The sequence below is a fragment of the Bubalus bubalis genome, chromosome X, assembly GCF_019923935.1.
Source record: "Bubalus bubalis isolate 160015118507 breed Murrah chromosome X, NDDB_SH_1, whole genome shotgun sequence".
Taxonomy (NCBI): Eukaryota; Metazoa; Chordata; class Mammalia; order Artiodactyla; family Bovidae; genus Bubalus; species Bubalus bubalis.
The window spans coordinates 23823793-23845875 of record NC_059181.1 but is presented as its reverse complement, the minus strand read 5'-3'; the positions used below and the strand labels follow the sequence as shown (position 1 = coordinate 23845875).

The 22083-nt window shown below is 38.5% G+C and overlaps 1 pseudogene; it reads left to right on the top strand.

Moving 5' to 3' along the window:
* Window positions 1-4095: 4095 nt before the first annotated feature.
* Window positions 4096-17022, top strand: LOC102413852 (annotated as a pseudogene).
* Window positions 17023-22083: the final 5061 nt, after the last annotated feature.

The following is a 22083-nucleotide window of genomic DNA, read 5'->3' as shown; positions in this document are numbered from 1 at the left end:
CTTCCCTACTCCTCCTGTTACAGTATAAGCACCATACAGGCAGAGAGTTTCTTATGCTTTGCTCACCCTGTATTCCCAGTGCTAGAACAATGCCTCATATATCAGATCAGATCAGATCAGTCGCTCAGTTGTGTCCGACTCTTTGCGACCCCATGAATCGCAGCACGCCAGGCCTCCCTGCCCATCACCAACTCCCGGAGTTCACTCAGACTCATGTCCATCGAGTCAGTGATGCCATCCAGCCATCTCATCCTCTGTCGTCCCCTTCTCCTCCTTCCCCCAAGCCCTCCCAGCATCAGAGTCTTTTCCAATGAGTCAACTCTTCACATGAGGTGGCCAAAGTACTGGAGTTTCAGCTTTAGGATCATTCCTTCCAAAGAAATCACAGGTACTTAATAATTATTTGTTCAAAAAATGAAACTAATCTCCAAGCAACAATCTAATAATACTCCTCTTTAATAATTCTACAGCTATTTTCTGTCATGTCTTCACTTCTGCCCTTGGATGACCAATGATATACACAAGCTTGGCTTAATTTTTATCCTATTCAGAGGAAACAAGGAAACCCTAAAACAAGAATATATGCTTATTTTCCAATTCCCCAAGTATAAACTGCAAAAGTAAATCCACCATAAGCAAACTCCCAAGAGAGTCAATTATTTCAATGCTGCTCTCAGCTTGCAATATTCCTTGGAAACAAATTCTTTCAGATGAACAGCAAGAACTGTAAGGTAGTTGGAAATACATAGGCCTTGAAGTCAGACTAACCTTGGTTAGAAGCTCACTCCTACCATTAAAAATCTCTCCAATTCCCTGGCTCCTCCCATGAAATGTAAAGAATAATGCTTCCTTCATAGGCTGTGGTACCATTAAACTGGATGTATATGAAGACCCTAGCATTATGCCTGGTAAGGTGAAAGATTCAGGAACAAATCTGAGGAGTCATAGCATTATAGCCAGTTGAAGAGCAGCCAGTTCTGTCAAGACAAAACATATGCTATCAATAAGTTCCTTAGGGACTTCCCTGGTGGTGCAGTGGTTAAGAATACCTCCTGCCAGTACAGGGGACACAGGTTCAATCCCTGGTCTGGGAAGATTCCACGTGCTGTGGGGCAACTAAGCCTGTGCATCACAATTTCTGAGCCCACGTGACCTAGAGCCTGTGCTCCTGCAAAAAGAGAACCACTGCAATGAGAAGCCCTCACACTAGAGAGTCGTCCCCACTTGCCGCAACTAGAGAAGAGCCCACACAGCAATGAAGACCCAGCAAAGCCAAAAATAAATAAATAAATATTTTTTAAAAAAATATGTTTCTAAAAGTTTACTGTGTAATTTCTGGCTTTACTTAAAACTTGGTATAAGCAAAATCACTGTGAGAGCTATTTGCCTCAAAGGTCAAAGGAGAGTGTTGTTTCCTCCAGTTTCTAGAGACTGTGTAGATTGCTCTGTGTTGAATGGTGGCATTAGCTGAAGCAGCATTTAGCAGTTCAGCACATGGTTGAGTAAAGCCTGGGGGAGAATTAGATGATAACATTTCAAGGGGAAACTGCCAATGGACAAAAATAGCAAGGAGGCAGGGTAGTCTAGGGTTTAGCAATAGAATTTTTAAAGAGGCAAAGCCAAACAGTCCTATTCTTTTCAGTGAGTATGCTCCTGAGAGCCAGCTCTTTACCTCCAATCAGTGCTATAACAGCTGAAGACTGTGGCCTTTAAAAGCTACAACAACTGCTGAGACACAAGCTGAACTAACATTTAATTCTGCATTTGCCATTTCTTCCACTCAGACTGTAAGGCGCAAGCCCTGTCTGCCATCAGAACCAAGGATTTCACAAACCTATCTAGTATTTCCCATCACAGAGGTTTCAGGGAGTAAAAACTCTGTAGACTACAGCTCACACTGTTACCATCTTAGAAATGAACGCTATAAACCAACAACAGCTTGGAAGATGATTATCCAATGTGAGGATGATCCTAGTCTTCCCACTGCTCATTTCTGGCACTTTAATAATTTTGCCAAGTCTTCACAGAGGTTATGCACTGGCCTCCAAACAAGAACTTCAAATAACACATTCTGCTATTTATTAGCAGTTCCAGGAGTGTCTTTAATAGAGGTCATTCCTTGAGTTCTTGTTCACTCCACTTATGAATAGAGACATGATTATTATCACCAAGAGTCAAAAAGTAGTCATTTTACATTTGACTTCCCCTTGCCCTTTAGTTGTTGGAAATGGTTTAGGACCAAGCATGTAAGCAGCTGAGCTAACACCTACAAGACATAATTATTACATAGTTTAAGATTAATGGCATCAGTATGCTTTCCCTCTAGCACTTCATTAGAAGAAATACTCTATCTAAAGTCTCTAGCACTGGCATGGCACATAATTGAATATTAGTTCACATTCACCCCCTCCCCAAATCAATCCTCTAATCTCCCCAAACCTTATTCTCCACATCTACCCTTTCATCAAATGTCATTATTGCTAAAACTGCTAGAAGAGCCTAATACCAGGACCACTACTTTCTCATCTCCAATCCTTCAGACACTCACCTGGCTTATACACCATCTCTTGAGAGCAGGATCGCTGCTTCCTGAAGTACCACCATGCAATAGAATAAATTAATCTGCATTAAGGTAAAAATAGTAAAATCCTAGAAACAGGCAGAGGGGGTGTTCATACCTCTCAGTGGCAGTTAACATGCCAGGTGGGCAAGAGTTTCTTTGAACACAAGGAGAAGAGAACTGAGAGGAACTTAATCAAATCCACTAAGGCTTGAAGAATTGTGTATAACAATGTCTTAGAAATTAAATATATATTTTCTTAGTAAATTCACCAATACTCTGTACTCAAAGAGACTGTAAATACAAAGTAGGACTTCTTATTTCTAGCCATGGTTTGCAAGTTTATTCAGATAAAACTACCTTTTGAAAACAGGTGGGGCAGGAGCTGGATAAATTTATTTTTAATCTTCTTAAATCATCATCAAATTGCTCAAAGACTAAATTCTGGGTGAAAGCCATTGTTGCCCAGAGTGCATTTCCCCATGTAAAACTACACATTTATTTCAGAGTGGACAGAAATCAAGGCCAGGGGCATCCAAACCTGAGAAATCTTACAGGAGAGGCTCCACATACTAGGTTGTAAAACAAAGAGTTACACACTCTGATCCAATATCAACCCCTGGTTCCCAAGACCACTAGAGTAAAGTGAAGTCTTCCATGGAATAGAAAAGAATAAGTAGGAAAATAATCCATGAGACATTTTTCCATAGACAAGTGCTCAAATGGATTTGCACCATTGGAGCAAAGAACTTGGTTTTTTATCAGCTCTGATTGATAGTGTCTGAGCACCTGACAGAATTAAAACCAAGGTACCTCCGGAGGATGGCACACCATCCTAGGCTTCAAAAAATCTCACACATAATTTTGTGAGGTCAGAGACCCATTAGCAATCAACGAGAAACAAATATGCACAGACTTCAGACGCTGTAATTATCAGAAACAGATATTAAAACAGTAACGTTCAAAGAAATAAAGAATGAACTTGAAAATATCTGCAAGGAACAGGATGTTTTAAAGTGATAGAGTAGGTTAAAAAAGAACTTTTAAAAACAAATATATGATTCTGAAATTAAAAATTCAATGCATGTACTGGGCAGCAGATTAGACAGAAGAAAAAATGTGAACTGAAAGATATGCCAAAAAAGAGAGAGAGAAAGAGAGAATGAAGGACAATTACAACCTACTCCAGTATTCTTACCTAGAGAATCCCACGGACAGTGGAGCCTGGTGGGCTACAGTCCATGGGGTCGGAAAGAGTTAGACATGATTGAGCAACTTTCACACATGTAAAATACACAATTAATGAGAACATACAGTATATCACAGGGAATTCTACTCAGTGCTTTGTGGTGACCCAAATGGGAAGGAAATCCACAAAAAGGGGGATATATGTATCCATATAGCTGATTCCCTTTGCTGTACAATAGAAACTGACACAACATTGTAAAGCAACTATACTCCTATACAAACTAATTTTAAAAAAGAGACAATGAAGCACAAAGAGAAAAGAATGAAAAATAAAGAGTGTAACGGGTATGGAATACACAGTGAGAAGGTCTAAAACATATAAGATTCAAGAAAGAGGAGAGAGAATGGAGCACAGGCAGTATGTGACGAAATATTAACTGATCATTTTCCAAAATGGATGACAGAATCAAGTGCCCAGGAAATCTCAAATAGGATAAATAAAAAGAAGTCTATTCCTAGACCTATTAGGATGAAATGGTAGAAAATCAAAGGCAATGAGAAAACAAATTAAGCAACAAGAAGAAAGGATGGCAGTATGCTTTAAAGGACAGCAGTTAGATCAAGAGTTGTCTTCAACAACTGAAGCCAGAACACAGTGGAATGATATTTTCAAAGTGAAGAAAGAAAATAATTACCCAATCAGGAAACAAAAAGAAATATTTCAAGCAAAAATAAAATAATTCTAAATGGAAGGTATATAATTAAAGAATGAAGATCAAAACTAAATGGTAAATATGAGGACTAATATAATTGAACATTCATTACATAAAACATTACCAACAAAGTCAAATGACACTTAGGAAAAAAAGACTTATAAATATTAAATATTTATATTAGAAAAGACGCAGGATTGAAAATGAATGAACCAACCATTCATATCAAGAAGTTAGGGGAAAAAACAGCAAAATACATGTGTTCCCCATCCTGAACCTGTGGCGGATTCATTTTGATATTTGGCAAAACTAATACAATTTTGTAAAGTTTAAAAATAAAATAAAATTTTTAAAAAAACACAGCAAAATATAACGAAATAAAGAAGTATGGAGGAAATAAAAGAAGAGAAATGAAGGAAATAGAAAACAAATATGTAATAGACAGAAATACTAAATCCAAAAGTTGATTTTTCAAAAGGCTAATAAAATTGATAAACCCTAAGGAGGCTTACAAAGTAAAAAGAGACAAGACACAAATATCCAAAGTCACAGATGAAAAAATGATCATGAAAGCAGACATTTTTAAAAAGACAATAAAAAGGTATTAAGAACATTTGAAATAAATAGGTAACTTCCTAGGAAAAAATGTAGTCTTAAAACTGACTTAATAAAATCTGAAAAGTCCTATAATAATTAAAGAAACTGAGTCTGCAGTCAAAATCTTCTTACAAAGAAAACCCAAGGCCCAGTTCTCCTCATTGGTGAGTTCTATAAAATATTCAAAGAAGAAATATTCCAATTTCACACAAATTCTTCCGGAGAAAAGGGAATAAAGGAGCACTACTCTGCCTAATTTTATCAGCCTAGGATAATCCTGTTAAAAAAATATGAGAAAAAAACCTCAGGACAATTTCAAACTCAGGAACTCATGCAAACATCCTAAAGAAAATATATCAAAGTGAATCCAGCAGAATATGAAAGAAACAATACATGACCAAACTGAGTTTATTCCTGGAATGCTGGAAAAGTTTAATATTAAAAATGCAACTAATGTAATTTGCAGCCATAAAATTAAAAGACGCTTGCTCCTTGGAAGGAAAGTTATGACCAACCTAGATAGCATATTCAAAAGCAGAGACATTACTTTGTCAACAAAGGTCCGTCCAGTCAAGGCTCTGGTTTTTCCAGTGGTCATGTATGGATGTGAGAGCTGGACTATAAAGAAAGCTGAGCACCGAAGAATTGATGCTTTTGAACTGTGGTATTGGAGAAGACTCTTGAGAGTCCCTTGGACTGCAAGGAGATCCAATCAGTCCATCCTAAAGGAGATCAGTCCTGGGTGTTCATTGGAGGGACTGATGTTGAAGCTGAAATTCCAATACTTTGGCCACCTGATGTAGAGAGCTGACTCACTGGAAAAGACCCTGATACTGAGAAAGATTGAGGGCAGGAGAAGGGGACGACAGAGGATGAGATGGTTGGATGGCATCACCAACACAATGGACATGGGTTTGGGGAGACTCTGGGAGTTGGTGATGGACAGGGAGGCCTGGTGTGCTGTGGTTCATGGGGTCGCAAAGAGTCGGACACGACTGAGTGACTGAACTGAACTGAATGTAATTTTCTATATTATCAGATTACATTTTGCTGAGCATTTTGCTGAGCACACTAGTTGGCATATTAAGGCAAGAAAAATAAATAAAAGGAATAAAGATGGGGGAACTGTTATTATTGGCAAATGAAATGATTATGTCAAAAGCAAATGCAAAATTATTCATGCTGCTGCTAAGTCACTTCAGTCGTGTCCAACTCTGTGCAACCCCATAGACGGCAGCCCACCAGGCTTCCCCGTCCCTGGGATTCTCCAGGCAAGAACACTGGAGTGGGTTGACATTTCCTTCTCCAATGCACGAAAGTGAAAAGTGAAAGTGAAGTCGCTTAGTCGTGTCCAACTTTAGCGACCCCATTGACTGCAGCCTACCAGGCTCCTCCGTCCATGGCATTTTCTAGGCAAAAGTACTGGAGTGGGGTGCCATTGCCTTCTCCGAAAATTATTCATACTATTAGGATAATAAAATAATTTAGCAAAGTTGTTGGATATAAAAATTAACATGCCAAAAAAACATGATATAGAAAGTAAACTGAGTTTCTATATGCCACAACAAGCATTTCATTCAAATTCTGAAATGATACCACTTATGACAACATGAAAAAATATTAAACACCTTAGAATAAATCTATCAAAAGATGTGTAAGACTGTTATGGGGAAAAATATAAACATTATGGAAAGACTTTAAAGAACTTTATAAATTGAAAGATACTACCTTTATGGTGTGGAATAGTATTTTAAATTGAATTTGATCTACATATTCAGTGCAATCCCAATCAAATTCCCAACAGATATTTTTCACTGAATTTCACAGGCTGACTCTATAATGTATATGGAAATACTAAACACAAAGAGAGGTCTAGACACACCTGAACAAGTACGGGTGGAAGGACCTCACCTCCTAGATATCAACTATAAAGTTATAGTAATCAAGACAAAGAGACCAAAGCAACAGAGTGTAGAAAAATAGACCCACACACATATGCACACTTGATATACAAGGGAGAACACTGCATAGAGGCATGCAGAGTGTTCATCATCACTAATTATCAAAGAAATGCAAAACAAAATCTCAAGGGTACTGAGGCATGTGAATATCTATATAGCAAAAAAAAAAAAAAATGAATTTGGACCTTGAGCTCACATATGCAAAAATCAATTCCAGGTGAATCAAAAACTTAAGTGTAAAAGTTAAAGATTTTAGAAAATAATACAGAAAAATATCCTCATGATCTCAGTGTAGGAAAGAACTTATGATGACAAAAAGCACTATCAATAATGAAATGAGCTACATCAAATTATGTTTAAAAGGATGTCATCAAGAAAGTGAAAAGATAACACATAAAATTGGAGAAAATATTTGCAAATCATATATTTAATAAGAGGCTTGAGCCTGTCTATAGGAAGAACTCTTTACAACACAATAACAAGACAGCAAAATTTTTTTAATAGACATTTCTCCAAAGAACATATATAAATGGCCAATAAGTACATGAAAAGATCCTCAACATCACTAGTAAGGAAAATCAAATCAAAATCAAAACAATGAACTACTTTACCTCCACTCAGTTCAGTTCAGCTACTCAGTCGTGTCCGACTCTTTGCGACCCCATGAACTGCAGCACACCAGGCCTCCCTGTCCATCACCAACTCCCAGAGTTTACCCAAACTCATGTCCATTGAGTCAGTGATGCCATCCAACCATCTCATCCTCTGTCGTCCCCTTCTCCTCCTGCCCTCAATCTTTCCCAGCATCAGGCTCTTTTCCAATGAGTCAGGTCTTTGCATCAGGTGGCCAAAGTATTGGAGCTTCAGCTTCAACACCAGTCCCTCCAATGAACACCCAGGATTGATCTCCTTTAGGACAGCTATAATAAAAAAAGGGTGGGGGGGGGAGATTAACAAAGAGGAAGAGGAGGAAGAAGAAAGAGAGAGAGAGAAAAAAAAGAAATCTAAGTGTTGGTAAGAATATAGGTCTGTGAGTAGCAGACCTATGAGAAGGGAAAGTGTCAAGGTAGGCAATTGCTTTATATTATAAACTTTTTAGGGTTTTTTTTGTTGTTGTTTTTCAAACTATGTGCATGTATAACATTGATGCAAACAAAAATTTAGTTTAAAGATAATCATAAAGGAGGGGGAAAAAACCCCAACCATGCCCCATTTCAATTTAGTTCCTTGGAAAGACTGATGCTGAAGCTAAAAATCCAATACTTTGGCCACCTGATGCAAAGAACTGACTCACTGAAAAAGACCCTGATGCTGGGAAAGATTGAAGGCAGGAGGAGAAGGGGACGACAGAGGATGAGATAGTTGGATGGCATCACCGACTCAATGGACATGACTTTGAGTAAGCTCCAGGAGTTGGTGATGGACAGGGAAGCCTGGCGTGCTACAGTCCATGGGGTCACAAAGAGTCGGACACGACTGAGTGACTGAACTGAACTATAAGTCCCAGAAGAGATTAACTTCTATGGTTTTGGGGTGGGGGTGCAGAAGAGGGGGAATGAGGGTAAAAGGCAATAGTAGCAGAGCAGCTATGAGTTATAAAGCACTGAGAGCAGACATTCTCCTAGGTTATTTGTCTAAATTACTATATGGAATTGTCACAGTGACCCTACATATAGGAAGATATTATCATTCCCTATCAAGATAAGAGGAAGTTGAGAATCAGAGAGGTTAAGTGACTTGTCCACAGTCACAAAGCTGGGAAGTGACACAGCTAAGATTCAAATTCAGATGTATATGCCTCTACATCCTGCTTTTAACCTAGCCCTCAGGAATATGACCCCACCTGACCTCCTCCACATCTTTGTCCAATAGCTCATTAGGATCCACATCGCTCACTAAGTCCTGTAACTTCTTGGTGAAAGCCTTAAGCTAACTGGGGGAAGATTTTTCAGCAAAGTATTAAGGGAACAAAACAACTCATTAGCCTATAATGTAAAGAAAAAGCTGTCAAATTGTTGGGTTTCATTTGTACTTTCCAGAGATTTCTGTCTGCCTGGCCTGGTGGTATTGTTACAAGGCTACACTATCAAGACAGAAGCGACTGGGGAAAAACAGAAACAGCAGTTTAGGGAGAGGCCAACACGCAACTGTCAGGATCTCACCTTTATCTCTTTTCTCTCTTGTCTCACCTTCCTCCCCTCTTCCCCCAACTCACATTCTAGCTGTGCGTGTGTGTGTTAGTTGCTTAGTCGTGTTCGACTCCTTGCAACCCCATAGACTGTAGCCCACCAGGCCCCTCTGTCCATGGGATTCTCAGGCAAGAACACTGGAGTGGGTTGCCATTTCCTTCTCCAAAAGGAACTATAGAAAGAAAGAAAGTGAAGTCACTCAGTCATGTCCTACTCTTTGCAACCCCATGGACTGTAGCCCACCAGGCTCCCCCATCCATGAAATTTTCCAGGCAAGAGTACTGGAGTGGGTTGCCATTTCTTTCTCCCACATTCTAGCTACATTTAACAATTTGCAATTTTCCGACCAGCACAAATCATAGCATGCCTCTGTTGCCTTTCTTCCCTTTTTGTTGCCAGAAAGTTCATGGCACCTGCTTTCTCATGCCTCTTCTAGTCCACTCAGGGAAAAGTAACCACTCATTCCTTGGTTTCTATCATACCTTGTTTACCCTTCTAGCATTATAACACTTTAACGCACATATTCATAAATGTGCCTATTTTTGACTCAATAAGTTATAAGCTCCCTGGAAGCAGAGAATGTGTGTTCATCTCTGTGTCACTAAATATTTGTATAAATATGTATAACGGTGATCTCTCTTTCACAAAGGAAATGTCATGCTGCATATATATGCCATTAAAATGATCAAAAGATATGCTAACCTTATTTACAATAGCCAAGATATGAAAATAACCTAAGTGTCCATCAACAGATGAGTGGATAAAGAAAATGCAATATTATATATGAAAGTGAAAGTGTGAGTTGTTCAGTCATGTTTGACTCTCTCTGACCTCATGGACAGTAGCCTGCCAGGTTTCTCCATCCATAGGATTCTCCAGGCAAGAATACTGGAGTAGGTTGCCATTTCCTTTTCCAGGGGATCTTCCTGACCCAGGGATCGAACCCAGGTCTCCCACATTGCAGGCAGACTCTTTATGGTCTGAGCCACCAGGGAAGAACCCTAAAAAGACAGAAATCCTGCCATTTGAAACACCATGGATGAACCCAGAGGGCATTGTGCTAAGTGAAATATGCCAGACATGAAAAGACAAATACTGCAGGATCTCACTCCCATGTCAAATCTAAAAAGAAAGAGTTAAACTCATCAAAACAGAGTAGAATGGTGGTTGCCAGGGACTGGGCTGTGTACAAACTTTCAGTTACAAGATGAATAAGTTCTGGAAATCTAATATGGTGACTACAGTTAATACTGTATGCGACACCTGAAATTTGTTAAGAGAGTAGATCTTAGTCATTCTCATAAAAAAAAAAAAGGTAATTATGTGAGGTGACGGCAGGGTTAATTAACTTGATTGTAGTAATCATTTCACAACATATACACATATCAAATCATCACATTGTACCCTTTAAGTATATACAGTTTCATTTGTCAATTAAACCTCAGTAAAGCTGGGGAGAAAAAAGACATGCTAACAATGGCCATCTTTGGGTGGTAGAATTATGAGCTATTTTTTCTTTCTTTATTTTTAAAATTTCTGTAATTAAGAACTTGTTCATCAAAGATATAATTAAAACAGTAAAAAGGCAAGCTACAAAATGGGAGAAAATATTTTTGCAACACACATAAAAGGAACTCTCACAAATCAATGAGGAAAAGAAAAACAAACCAATAGTAAAATGGGCTTAAACTTTTAAAAAGAAGAACTGAAATAGCCAAAGAATGCATTTGTATGTGTATACATTTTTACATGTATACATACACACATTCTTTAATATGTATAGATGAAAATATGATTAAAGTTATTAGTAATTCAAGAAAATGCAAATTAAAGCCGTAATAGCATATCACATGAGTTCAACAAAAAACATTAAGCCCTATAATACCAAGTGTTTCAAGGATGTTCAGGAACAAAAACTCTTGCACACTGCTGATATCAGTATATGGGTTTGACTGCTTTGGAAAATAGTTTGACATTATCTAGTGACATGGAAAAATGTGTGATCTTTTATATCAAGATATATACAGAAGAATGTACATTATTCATAATTTCCCCAAACTAGAAATAACTGTCCATCAAGAGTAAAATGGATAAATAAATTGTGGTATAGTCATACAGTGGAATGTTACACAGCAGTGAAAAGCCACAAATCAGAGCTACATACAAGAACATGAATGAATCTAACAAATACAACGTTGAGTAGTAAGACACAGAAAAATGCATACAGTATGATTTCATCGAAATAAAGTTCCAAACTGGGAAAAACTATATTGTTCAGGAGTAGCATACACAGATGATAAAAACCACAAAGGAAATCAAGAAAGTCACTCCTTGGAAAAAGCAGTGTGACAGTTACATCTGATAGAGGGAAGTATGGGGTTACTAGTGGGATTGGACATTTGAGGGGTTTCTAGGACGTTGCAAATGTTTTCTCTGTGAAGGTGGTGATTAACATGGCTGTTAGCTTTATTTTAAAAGTATGAATATGAAAATATATGTAGAAAAGGATAGATTGCACATAACTTTAAAATGCATTTTTAAATAAAACTACAAAAGTTCCTGCATGTGTGTGTGCTAAGTCGCTTCAGTCGTGTCCAACTCTTAGTGACCCCATGGACTGTAGCCCTCCAGGCTCCTCTGTCCATGATTCTCCAGGCAAGAGCACTGCAGTGGGTTGCCATTCCCTTCTCCAGGGGATCTTCCTGACCCAGGGATCGAACACACATCTCCTGCATTGCTGGCAGATTCTTTACCACTGAGCCACCTGGAAAGCCCATTCATTTCCCAGGGCTGCTCTAATAAATGACACAAACTTGGTCGCTTAAAATAACAGAAATCTGCTCACTCATATTTCTGGAGGCCAGAAGTCTGAAATTAGCACCATTATGCTAAAATCAAGGTATCAGCAGGACCACACTCCCCCGCCACCCTCCAGGGCTTCTAGGAGAAATTCAGTCCCTTGCATTTTCAGGTTCTGGTGGCTGTCAGCATTCCTTGGCTTATGGCTTCATAACTCCAGTCTCTGACTCTGTATGTGTCAAATCTCCCTCTACCTCTCTCATATAAGGACACTTATGAAGCAAGTAGGGACCACCTAGATAATCCAGAATTATCTCCCATCCTAAAATGCATAACATAATTACATCTGCAAAGACTCTTTTTCCAAATAAGGTCATATTTATAAGTTCCAGGGATTAGGACCTGATATCTTTGTAGTGGGCTGAATGGCAGCCCCAAAGTTCAAATGTAAAATTCTATCCCACTCCTGATGACACCGTTTTGTTGCTCATTCTGCCAAAAACAACTTAGCCAGTTTTCTTATGCTTAGTCCACAACTCATCAAAACTGTGCCCATGAACCATCTTCCGTGAATTTTGTTGTTGTTGTTGTTGTTGTTTATAAATATGTTTGTTCCATGAATTCTTAATGAACAGCCTCCAAACATTCTTGATGGTGTGTCTCTATTGGAAAATAAATTGAGCATGCTCTTCTAAGATATGATGCTCATTTATAAATTATGATTGCCAATGTATCAGTGTATTATTATATTATCATACATATAAAAATAAAAATTTGGAAGATATAGGGAAAATAAATGTAAGTAGAACTACTACCATCTCCTTCCAACAACAAAATGAATCATCCTGTCAGTTTTCTGTGTTACTCATCCCACTACTCAAAACACTCTTATTGTACATCCTTGCTCCCCAAAACTCCAAGGAGGCCTTTAAGGACTGCTGCTTAAGATGGGAAAGATGAATGAGTACTGGGCCTCCCACTCTAACTTCATCCACTCAGTCAGCCCGGATCTCTGATACACTGGGGGTTTTTGCACATGATTTCAATAGGAAGATTATCCTCCACCAAAAAAAAAGCAAAAAAAAAAAATAATAATAGGTCTGAAAGCCACTTCTCTGGAGCACTTTCTTTTGGTGTGAGTCTCTGGGCGGCCTTTCATGCAGGTGGCGCATGACATCACTCGGCCCCAGCTGTTCCTTATTAACTCAGCCTCTCAGCGAAAGATACAGCCTTTTTACAACTTGACATTTTTTAAGGAGACAGCCCATTCTGCGAATCAACCAAACACATTAAATGCAGTTAAGACTGCCGTATTCCACAAATACAAATTCGACAAGAAAACCTTACGTCTTCACAGGCTCCACTGAAATATGGATTGATATGAAGTTCTGAAGGACACCAGGCTTGGCAGCAAAGCATCCCTGTTTTATCACCCTGAAGGAAATGCCTGCCAAGCCAACCGCACCTCCAGTGGGTCAAAGCTCAAGAACCCTGAAGCCTATAACCCTCACTGAGGCCTTGACACCATCTCCAACATGAGCTGACTTTGTAAATGTGTTCTTTGCCTGCTCATAATGCCTAATTAGGCCCTGACCATGAGGCTAAGAGGTGGCGAAGAAAAGCCAGGACGCCTGCAGGCTGCCACTTGAGTTCACAGCAAAATGACAGGCAGTGAGCGTGATCCAAGTAGAAGAATCTGACAGTCACGCTTCAGTCTTTCAGCCGCATATTTTGTTTAACATGGGGAGGTTGTAGCATCAATAGTGTCATCCTCTAATAGAAAGGACAACTACATATAATGCATAATTGCCAGTCTAAATGACTTGTTATTTTGACTGCCTATTTTAAAATGTCTGTAATTGCCTCCAATGAGACTTGGAATAAATGATAAGTCAGCACAGGCAATCACTGGTGGAGACATAGCATGGCTTTGGAAAACTTAGTGCAAATTATTTTGTCATGTGTCAGTTACCACCAATCCCTGATTATGATCACAGGGCGTTTGTCCTGCTTTACTGGGTGTTTCTTCCAACCGTGTCCCACTTAAGCAACAGAAGGAGTATCACACGCAGGTGTATAAAAGACAAGTCAGTCTATTTTCAAGGGCAATGAGCAGAAGCTGCCTGAGCCTGATAAATTAGTTTCACAGAATTTTAGCTCGTGCCAAATCCTGGCCCTTTCTGTAAAGCAAAAGTGAGGCAGAAGCACACCTCGCCGAGAATTACTGCCATCTCTCCAAATGAACTTTTTTCCCCCCTCATATGCTTGTTTGCCAAGACTTAAAATAACAAATCACTTTTTTATAACAAAAATTTCTCCCTGGAATAATAGGCTTCAGTGTGAGTACTGATAGAGCAATAGCTCCTCTAAATGACAGCAAAGGCTTGCAGCAGGGCTGTGAGGCACATCTATTTCAGGGCTTCCCATTAAAGAGAAAAGTGGTTAGGTAAGAAATGAAGTCATTTCCTGACTCATTGGGATGCCATGTTTAAACCACAGTTTTTGCCTGAGGATACAGAGGTTAGAAAAATGTGACTGAGCCTAAGAGATGAATCATCCCTTGAAGATTCAGGAAAGCAACTTGTTAAGGTCCCTCACACACTACTAGAACATATAAGATAGGGAAAGAGGCTTAGGGAGAGCCTTCTCCCATTCTTACCACAGGAAAAAGAAGGTTCTCCTGCCTACATACTTGAGGGCTTAGTCACTAAGTTGTCCAACTCCTTGCAACTCCATGGGCTGTAGCCCGCCAGGCTCCTCTGTCTATGGGATTTCCCAGGCAAGAATATCAGAGTGGGTTGTCATTGGCAGGTGGATTCTTTACCACTGAGCCACATGGGAAGCCCCTCTCCCTCCTATACACTTCATTAAAGCCAGTTCCTGAAATAATTTAAGTATGATTACATTTTTAAGTAGAAACATCAATATTTAGACATTAAAAACATCAGGAAATAGGGGAGAAGATAGATTCAAAGTCTGTTAATTTTGCATATTTCTAAAATAAGTGAGTCGAACTACTCCAAAAATCCACTTTTGAAGGATGATACACAACAATTAAGGATTCCAAGAATTTATTTTACTAGAAAAAATTTTAATACTCAGTTTCACTAGTAATCAAAGACAAATTCTATAATTTTAAAATAATAGTGAGATACCATTTTCAACTCTCAAACAGTTGGTGAAATAAAGGAGGGGTGGATATTACTCAGAGCAGATGAGGGACTGCAAATTGGCTCAATTTTCTGAAAGATGGTTGGGCAAGACTTATTAAAACCCTTTAAATGTTCACACTCCTTAATCCAGTAATTCTGCTTCTAGGAAACTATCTTTTTTTTTCTTTTACTTTGAGATATAATTTATAATCTTAATATAATTAAGATATAATTTTAAACACTATTGCAAAATGATTACCAAAATGATGGAGGTGTTAGTGTTAGTTAACACCTCCAGCAAGTCACACAATTACCATTTCCTCTCTGTAGTGAGAACATTTAAAGGCTACTTCCTTGGCAACTTTCAATTATATAATAGAGTATTGTGAACTATAATCATCATGCTGAACATTAGCTTCCCAAAACTTATTCAGCTTACAACTGGAAGCTTGTACCCTTTGACCAACACCTGTCCATTTCTTCCACCCCTCAGCTCCTCATAACCAGGGTAGAATATTCCATCAATTTGATTTTTTAGACTCCACAAATAAGTTACATCATACACACAGTATCTGTCTTTCTCTGACTTATTTCACTTAGCATAATACACTCAAGATCCACCCATCTTGTTGCAAATGGCAGGACTTCCTTCTTTCTCATGGCTGAGTAGTATTCATGTGTGTGTGTGACATCTTCACTCTTTCATCTAGGAGTTTACCTTAATGCAATAATATGATATTTGGACAAAGATACATTCACAAAACTATCCTCACAGCATTGTTTAGAGTGGAAAACTCAAATGTAACTTAAATGACCAGCAATAAGAGAATAATTATATTGTTACAGAACACTAATATGATGCCATAGTATACAATCAACTTGAACTATATTTAGGGATTATCTTTAATGAGTCATACCAATGAAAAAAGCAGTGTGGAGAACTATATACACAGGAAGAAAAATATGCAAAGGATTTCTTAATTGGGTATCACTCTGGAGACTGGACTAGAAAGATCTTCCCCATTTTTAATATACCAGGACATTATTGATGTCATATTGGTGTCATCACACACAGTGAACCTTTGAAACCCTGGTGATGTTTCTTGATGAACTTGAATCAATAAGTATCTGCATAAACTTCTCAAAGAACAACAGAGTTGAGCTATCTACTGGTTGACCCTGCCTCCAGGGCTCTGGAAGCTCATAGCCAATAAGAAGAAGGTAGTATTGGAAGAAGCCAGTCTGCAGACTGGCCAATAGATTATAGTACATAAAGTATCTATATACCCTTTTGGAAATACTTTTATTGTACCCCAGTATTGCCATAGATGCCAAAACCTCACTTAATGGATGTTTGTTGAGTCTTGGCTGAATTCTTATGAAATATTAAATATTTAATGGACATGGGAAGAGGGATATCAGAGAAAGATATATAGAAACAGAGACCAAATCTGGAAAAAGAAGCAAACTGAGTGAAAAAGATCTAAGAAATGTAGTAGAAAAGAAAGAACAGGAAAAAAATAGAAAATAATGAATTATGACTTCCTCAAGACTATCCAATTAGAGCAAATTATTTTACTGATTAAAAAATTGCTGTTTGTGCTTGAGCTCCCTCAACATCCAGAACAACAATTTCATGGACCTGTACATGCCACAGAAATTCTCCTCCAGGAACCCCATTATCAGCACCAAGGACCATGTGCCCATCCAGATGAACATGGCCGAGGTTGACAAAGTGACAGTCAGGTTCAATGGCCAGTTTAAAACCTACTCTATCTACTGGGCCACTCACAGGATGGGTGAGTCAGAAGATCCATTCTCCAACTGGCCAAGGCCAAAGCCATCATCTCAAAGAACTTCTGACTGGAAAGGATCACAGATGTGGAATATTTGTTACAAATAAATAGTGAACTCTCCTCAAATTAAGTTAATATATCAAAATACAACTCTAGAAAGTTGTATTTCCTAACAGTGACTAAAATGTATAGGAGATTGGTTCAAGATGGCAGAGTAGCAGGATGTGCACTCATTTCCTCCTGCAAGAACACCAAAATTACAACTAGCTGCTGAACAACCATTGACAGGAGGACACTGGAACCCACCAAAAAAAGATATCCCATGTCCAAATACAAAGGCGAAGCCACAAAGAGACACTGGAGGGGCACAAACACAATAAAATCAAATCCCATACCTGCCGAGTGGGTGACCCACAAACTGGATAGCAATAATACCCAAGAAGGTCTCCCACTTTGTGAAGGTTCTGAGCCCCTCATCAGATTTCCCAGCCTAGGGATCTGGCAAAGGGACTGGGACTCCCCAGGGAATCTGACTTTGAAGACCAGCAGGATTTGATTATAGGACTTCCACGGGACTGGGGAAACAGACTCCACTCTTGGAGGGCACAAAGAAAATGTGATTGCTTTTCATACATATATGGCTTTCCATGTATCAGGCGCTGGTAAATGAAGACAATACATATAGTGAGATATTTACATTAATTCATTTAATTCATTAATTCATTGCTTTACAGGATAGGCATTTCTGTTGTTCTCTTTTATAGAAGAAGAAACAGTGAGGCCTCAAGAGATTAAATAACTTCTATAAGCACTCACAGCTCTTAGGTAGAAAGGTAGAGATTCAGCCCCAGGGGTTCTAGCTCCAGGTCTTCCTCACTATAGTATAGCCCCACCTACTCAAGCCACCATGGTGCCTCCTTTTTAAGTCCTATAGTTCTTACCATCAATCATGCATATTTAATATTGAACACTTACAGTTTTGCATGTTTGTTGCATTTTTATCTTAGTACAACATGTCTTCCCAACTAGACTCTAAAACACTGAACGCAGGAACTGTAAATAATACTTCTCTATAATCCTCACAGCACTTAGCACAATTCTCCACTCATTAAATAAGATTTAATTGGACCTTCAGCAAAGAGATAACTTTCAAAACATTTATTCCGATAATTTTGCAATCAAATAAACTCTGCCAACATTCTTTTGCTAAGAAGCAGTCATCTTTTGAGATTGCTGGAAATTTAAGTTTAGAAAAAAAAAAGAAGTTAATGCTTTTTTATCTCATTCTATTCCCTTTGATGGATGAAACCAAAAATAATCACTTTGCATCTCCAAAGTGCTCCACCCCCATGAAAGCAGGGGGAGAGTGAGCCATCACTGGGACACAAATGTGTTCTGTTCAAGGCAAGGCAATCAAATAAATCAAGCAACCCCCAAAATATAGTTAAAGCAAAGTGACTCAGACATAGTTCATGTTGTTAGTCACTTAGAATCCAAAGTTACTCTGAAATGCAAATAGTTTTTCAAGCATTACTCATTTTGCTTTCTCTGATAAAACTAAAATAATCCAATACAATTATCTAGATGGTTATAATTTAAAGATTTAAAATACATGCTCAAAACCTAACATTTCAAATTAGTGCCACTCTTTAGGACAAACTCTAACTAATAATAATGATCTGGTATAAAAGTATCCTGGAGAAACTAATTTCCTACCATTTTCTTTTTATTAAGCTAATCTGAAAGGAAAAAAAAAAAAAAACACATTCTTCTGTGGCGCTGTCCTAGAGAAAGCACAGCACTGGAGAAACCACATACCTAAAAAGTCATTATTCAAAATTGAAAGCTGTTTTCCTATCTTATCTAAGGAAGCATTTATTCTCCCATTGGAAAATTAAATAGAGTTCAGAACATTCGTTTAGAAATAATTGAGTTTCACCAAATCAATACACTAAAATAATTTCTAAGTAACCTTATCTGTAGCTCAAATAGGTTTAATCATATATGCTAACTCCTGCTGATTGGTAGTGGAGACCTAGATACTGTGTTGAGAAGGATTCTGAGGTCACATCCAAGAGAAAACATGTTTGCATCAATCAGCAATAAGCAATGTGTATGTGCCAGTACCAAAAACTTGGGCTAACTGCCATAATTTATGGAAAGTAAATACAGACCCTCAATCTGAAATGAGAGATGTGGGCCAAAGATGCTACTGGATTATTTGGTAGTTTAAGAGAGAAAATTCACTGCTTAGTAGTGCCCCAGATTTATGGTGCTCTAATCAAATAAGCAAAAGTCAGACACGACTGAGTGACTGAACTGAACTGAACTGAATCTAATAAGCAGTAAAGAAATAGGAGAAGGACTAAACGTTTACTCACAGTCTACTACATGTCACACACTGAGCTTCACCTTAACTTCCATGGCCACCTCCAAGATTTTTGTCATTATTAATAACAACACCTCTCCATTATCTTAATTTTAATCATTCTATCCCTCAAACACCATTTCCTATCTTTCTGGCTCACTCCCTGTGGTATCCAGTCTCCCCATTATCCCTCCACTCCATTGATATATCCAATCACTGGTCGTACCACTCTTTCACTGTCTGTCACCTCCCTACAGGGTCCCCATCTTTCCTACTTAGCCATCATACACTCCATGATCAATTTTCACTCCTTTGCTTTCACCGTCAACTTCATTGCTCTTTTCTCTTTTCAACATAATTGCCAAGCAAAACCCTGCACATTGTTAAATCCAGATCTCTGCCGACTCCAGATCTGTATCTAGGGAACCTAAATGTTGCTGGGGCTGGGGAGGCGGGGGGCGAGAGGGGGTGGTGGCGCGGAAATGTAGTGACTGGTCTCATTCTAAATTTGTGATTACTTGAAGAGGGTCCTTGGTAAGACTGGCCATCCACTATATTTCCTTCATCCATTTGCCCTCCACTAGACATCCATTTCACAGCTTCTCTTCTCTCTTCAAATCTCAATGCCTCTTCCTCCTTACACTCCTTGATGGCCCAGTTTTCAGCTACATACAGAAACAAAAGAGAATCCCCACAGGTTGTCACCACACATTCTGTCCGCATGTGTGCTCCCCTCTCTTCTGATACGGTGGATGGGCAATACTGACTCCAATTGAAAGCCAAACCCTCCACTTGCACATTAGATCCCATCCCTCTTCCTTAATCAAGAACATCTCTCCAGCAATTCTCCCCTCTCTCAGCATCATCAATGTTTCCTTTTCTACTGAATCATTCCCACCAGTATTCAAATATTCTAGAAATAAACCCATCTAAAACAAAAAAAAAAATGTTTAACCTTTTCTTGAGCCCACATACCCCTCTCCAGGTATTATCCCATTTTTCTGCTCCATTTTTTATGGGGATAGAAATACCTACTCAGCAGGATTAGAAATGATGTATATGCCACCCAAGCACAGTGTCTAGCAGAGAATGGAAACTCAAGAGATAAGTGTTTATTTATAGTAATGTTACGATCCTACAATAGGTGCTAAGAAACAAGCTGGATTAAGAAATATACTCCAGACATTTTTATTACTTTTTACTTTGATAGAACTTCAAACTTATTGGAGAGTTGCAAGGAACTCCCACATATCCTTTACCAAGATTCTTTCATTCTACATTTGGTCTATCACCATCACCATCTCTTTCTCTTACCATCTCTTATCTCTGTTTTCCCAAGAATAAGGACAATCCTTTTACATAACCACAGTTCATATCAGAATTAGGAAATTTAACAAATTCCCTAAGTAATTTTCAAATTCAAATTCCAGAAGTATTTTTATTCAATTTATGATATTTAAACTAAAAACCAAAATCAAACAATTAAAACAGTTCATTTCTGCTCCATTTTATAACCAAAATCTTCAGGGAAACTCTTACTGTTTTCATTTCTCTTTAATCTACTCCAAACAGGTTTTGCTCCTAACTCCTGTCCTGCCCCACATACACCGCTGAAAGAATTCTTGTCAAGATCACAAATAGCCCTTTCATTGCTAAATTCAGTAATGGTTTCTCAGAACTCATCTCTCTTGACCTACCATAAGCATTCAATATGTTTGATTACTCCTTCCTTAAAAAACAATCTTTGCTGGCCTCCAGAACACCAGACTCCTGGTTTTCTTCCTATCCCACAAATGACAATTTCTCAATACCTTTTGCTGGTTCCTTCTCATCTCTCCAACCTCTAAATATTGGAATGTTCCAGGACCTCATCTCTTCTCTATCCAAATCCAATCTTTTTGGTAATCTCATTTTGATATCTTCATGTTAATAACTTCCAAATATGACCTCCATCCCAGACTTCTCTCCTGAACTTCAGACTAGCATGTGCAGCTGCCAATTCAGTAACTCCACTGAAATATCTAATCTGCATCTCAAACTTTTCATATCCAAAATTAAACTCCTGTTATTCCCTACCAAAAACCCACTCACTCCATAATCTTCCCCAACTTAGTAAATAACAGCTCTATCAATTCAATTGCTCATACCAAAATACTCTGAGTCATTTTTGAATCCTCTCCTCTCAAAACCAATACATCAATAAATTCTGTTGGCTCTACCTCTAAATTTGACCATTCTGCATCTGACCACTTTTCACTACTTTCTAACACAAGCCACCATTATCTCTTGCCTGGTTTCATTGATAGTAGCTTTGCCACTAGGGTCTATTCTTAATACAGCAGCTAGAAGGACCCTTTCTAAAGAGTAAGTCAAGTCATGTCATTCTTCTCCTTAGGCCCCTTCAATGACTTCCTACTTCACTCAGAGCAAAAGCCAAAGTCCCCTCAAAAGCCAAGACCCTACAACAACCTCCCTATGGATGTCTCTTACTTCAGCCCCCACTGTTTTTCCCTCCTGACTCCACTTGAATTGCATTAGCCTCCTTATTTGTTCTCTGAACACAGTACTCATCCTCCCACCTCAGGGCCTTTGCACTTGCTATTCCTTCTTCCTGTAATGCTCTTTATCTAGATGTCCACTGTTTGCTGCTTTACCCTCTTAAGGTCTTTACTCAAATGTCATCTTCTCAATGAAAATTCCTTCAGATGTCAACACTTGTCTATGTGGAAAAAGCTAAAGATAATGTTGCACACATGAAAC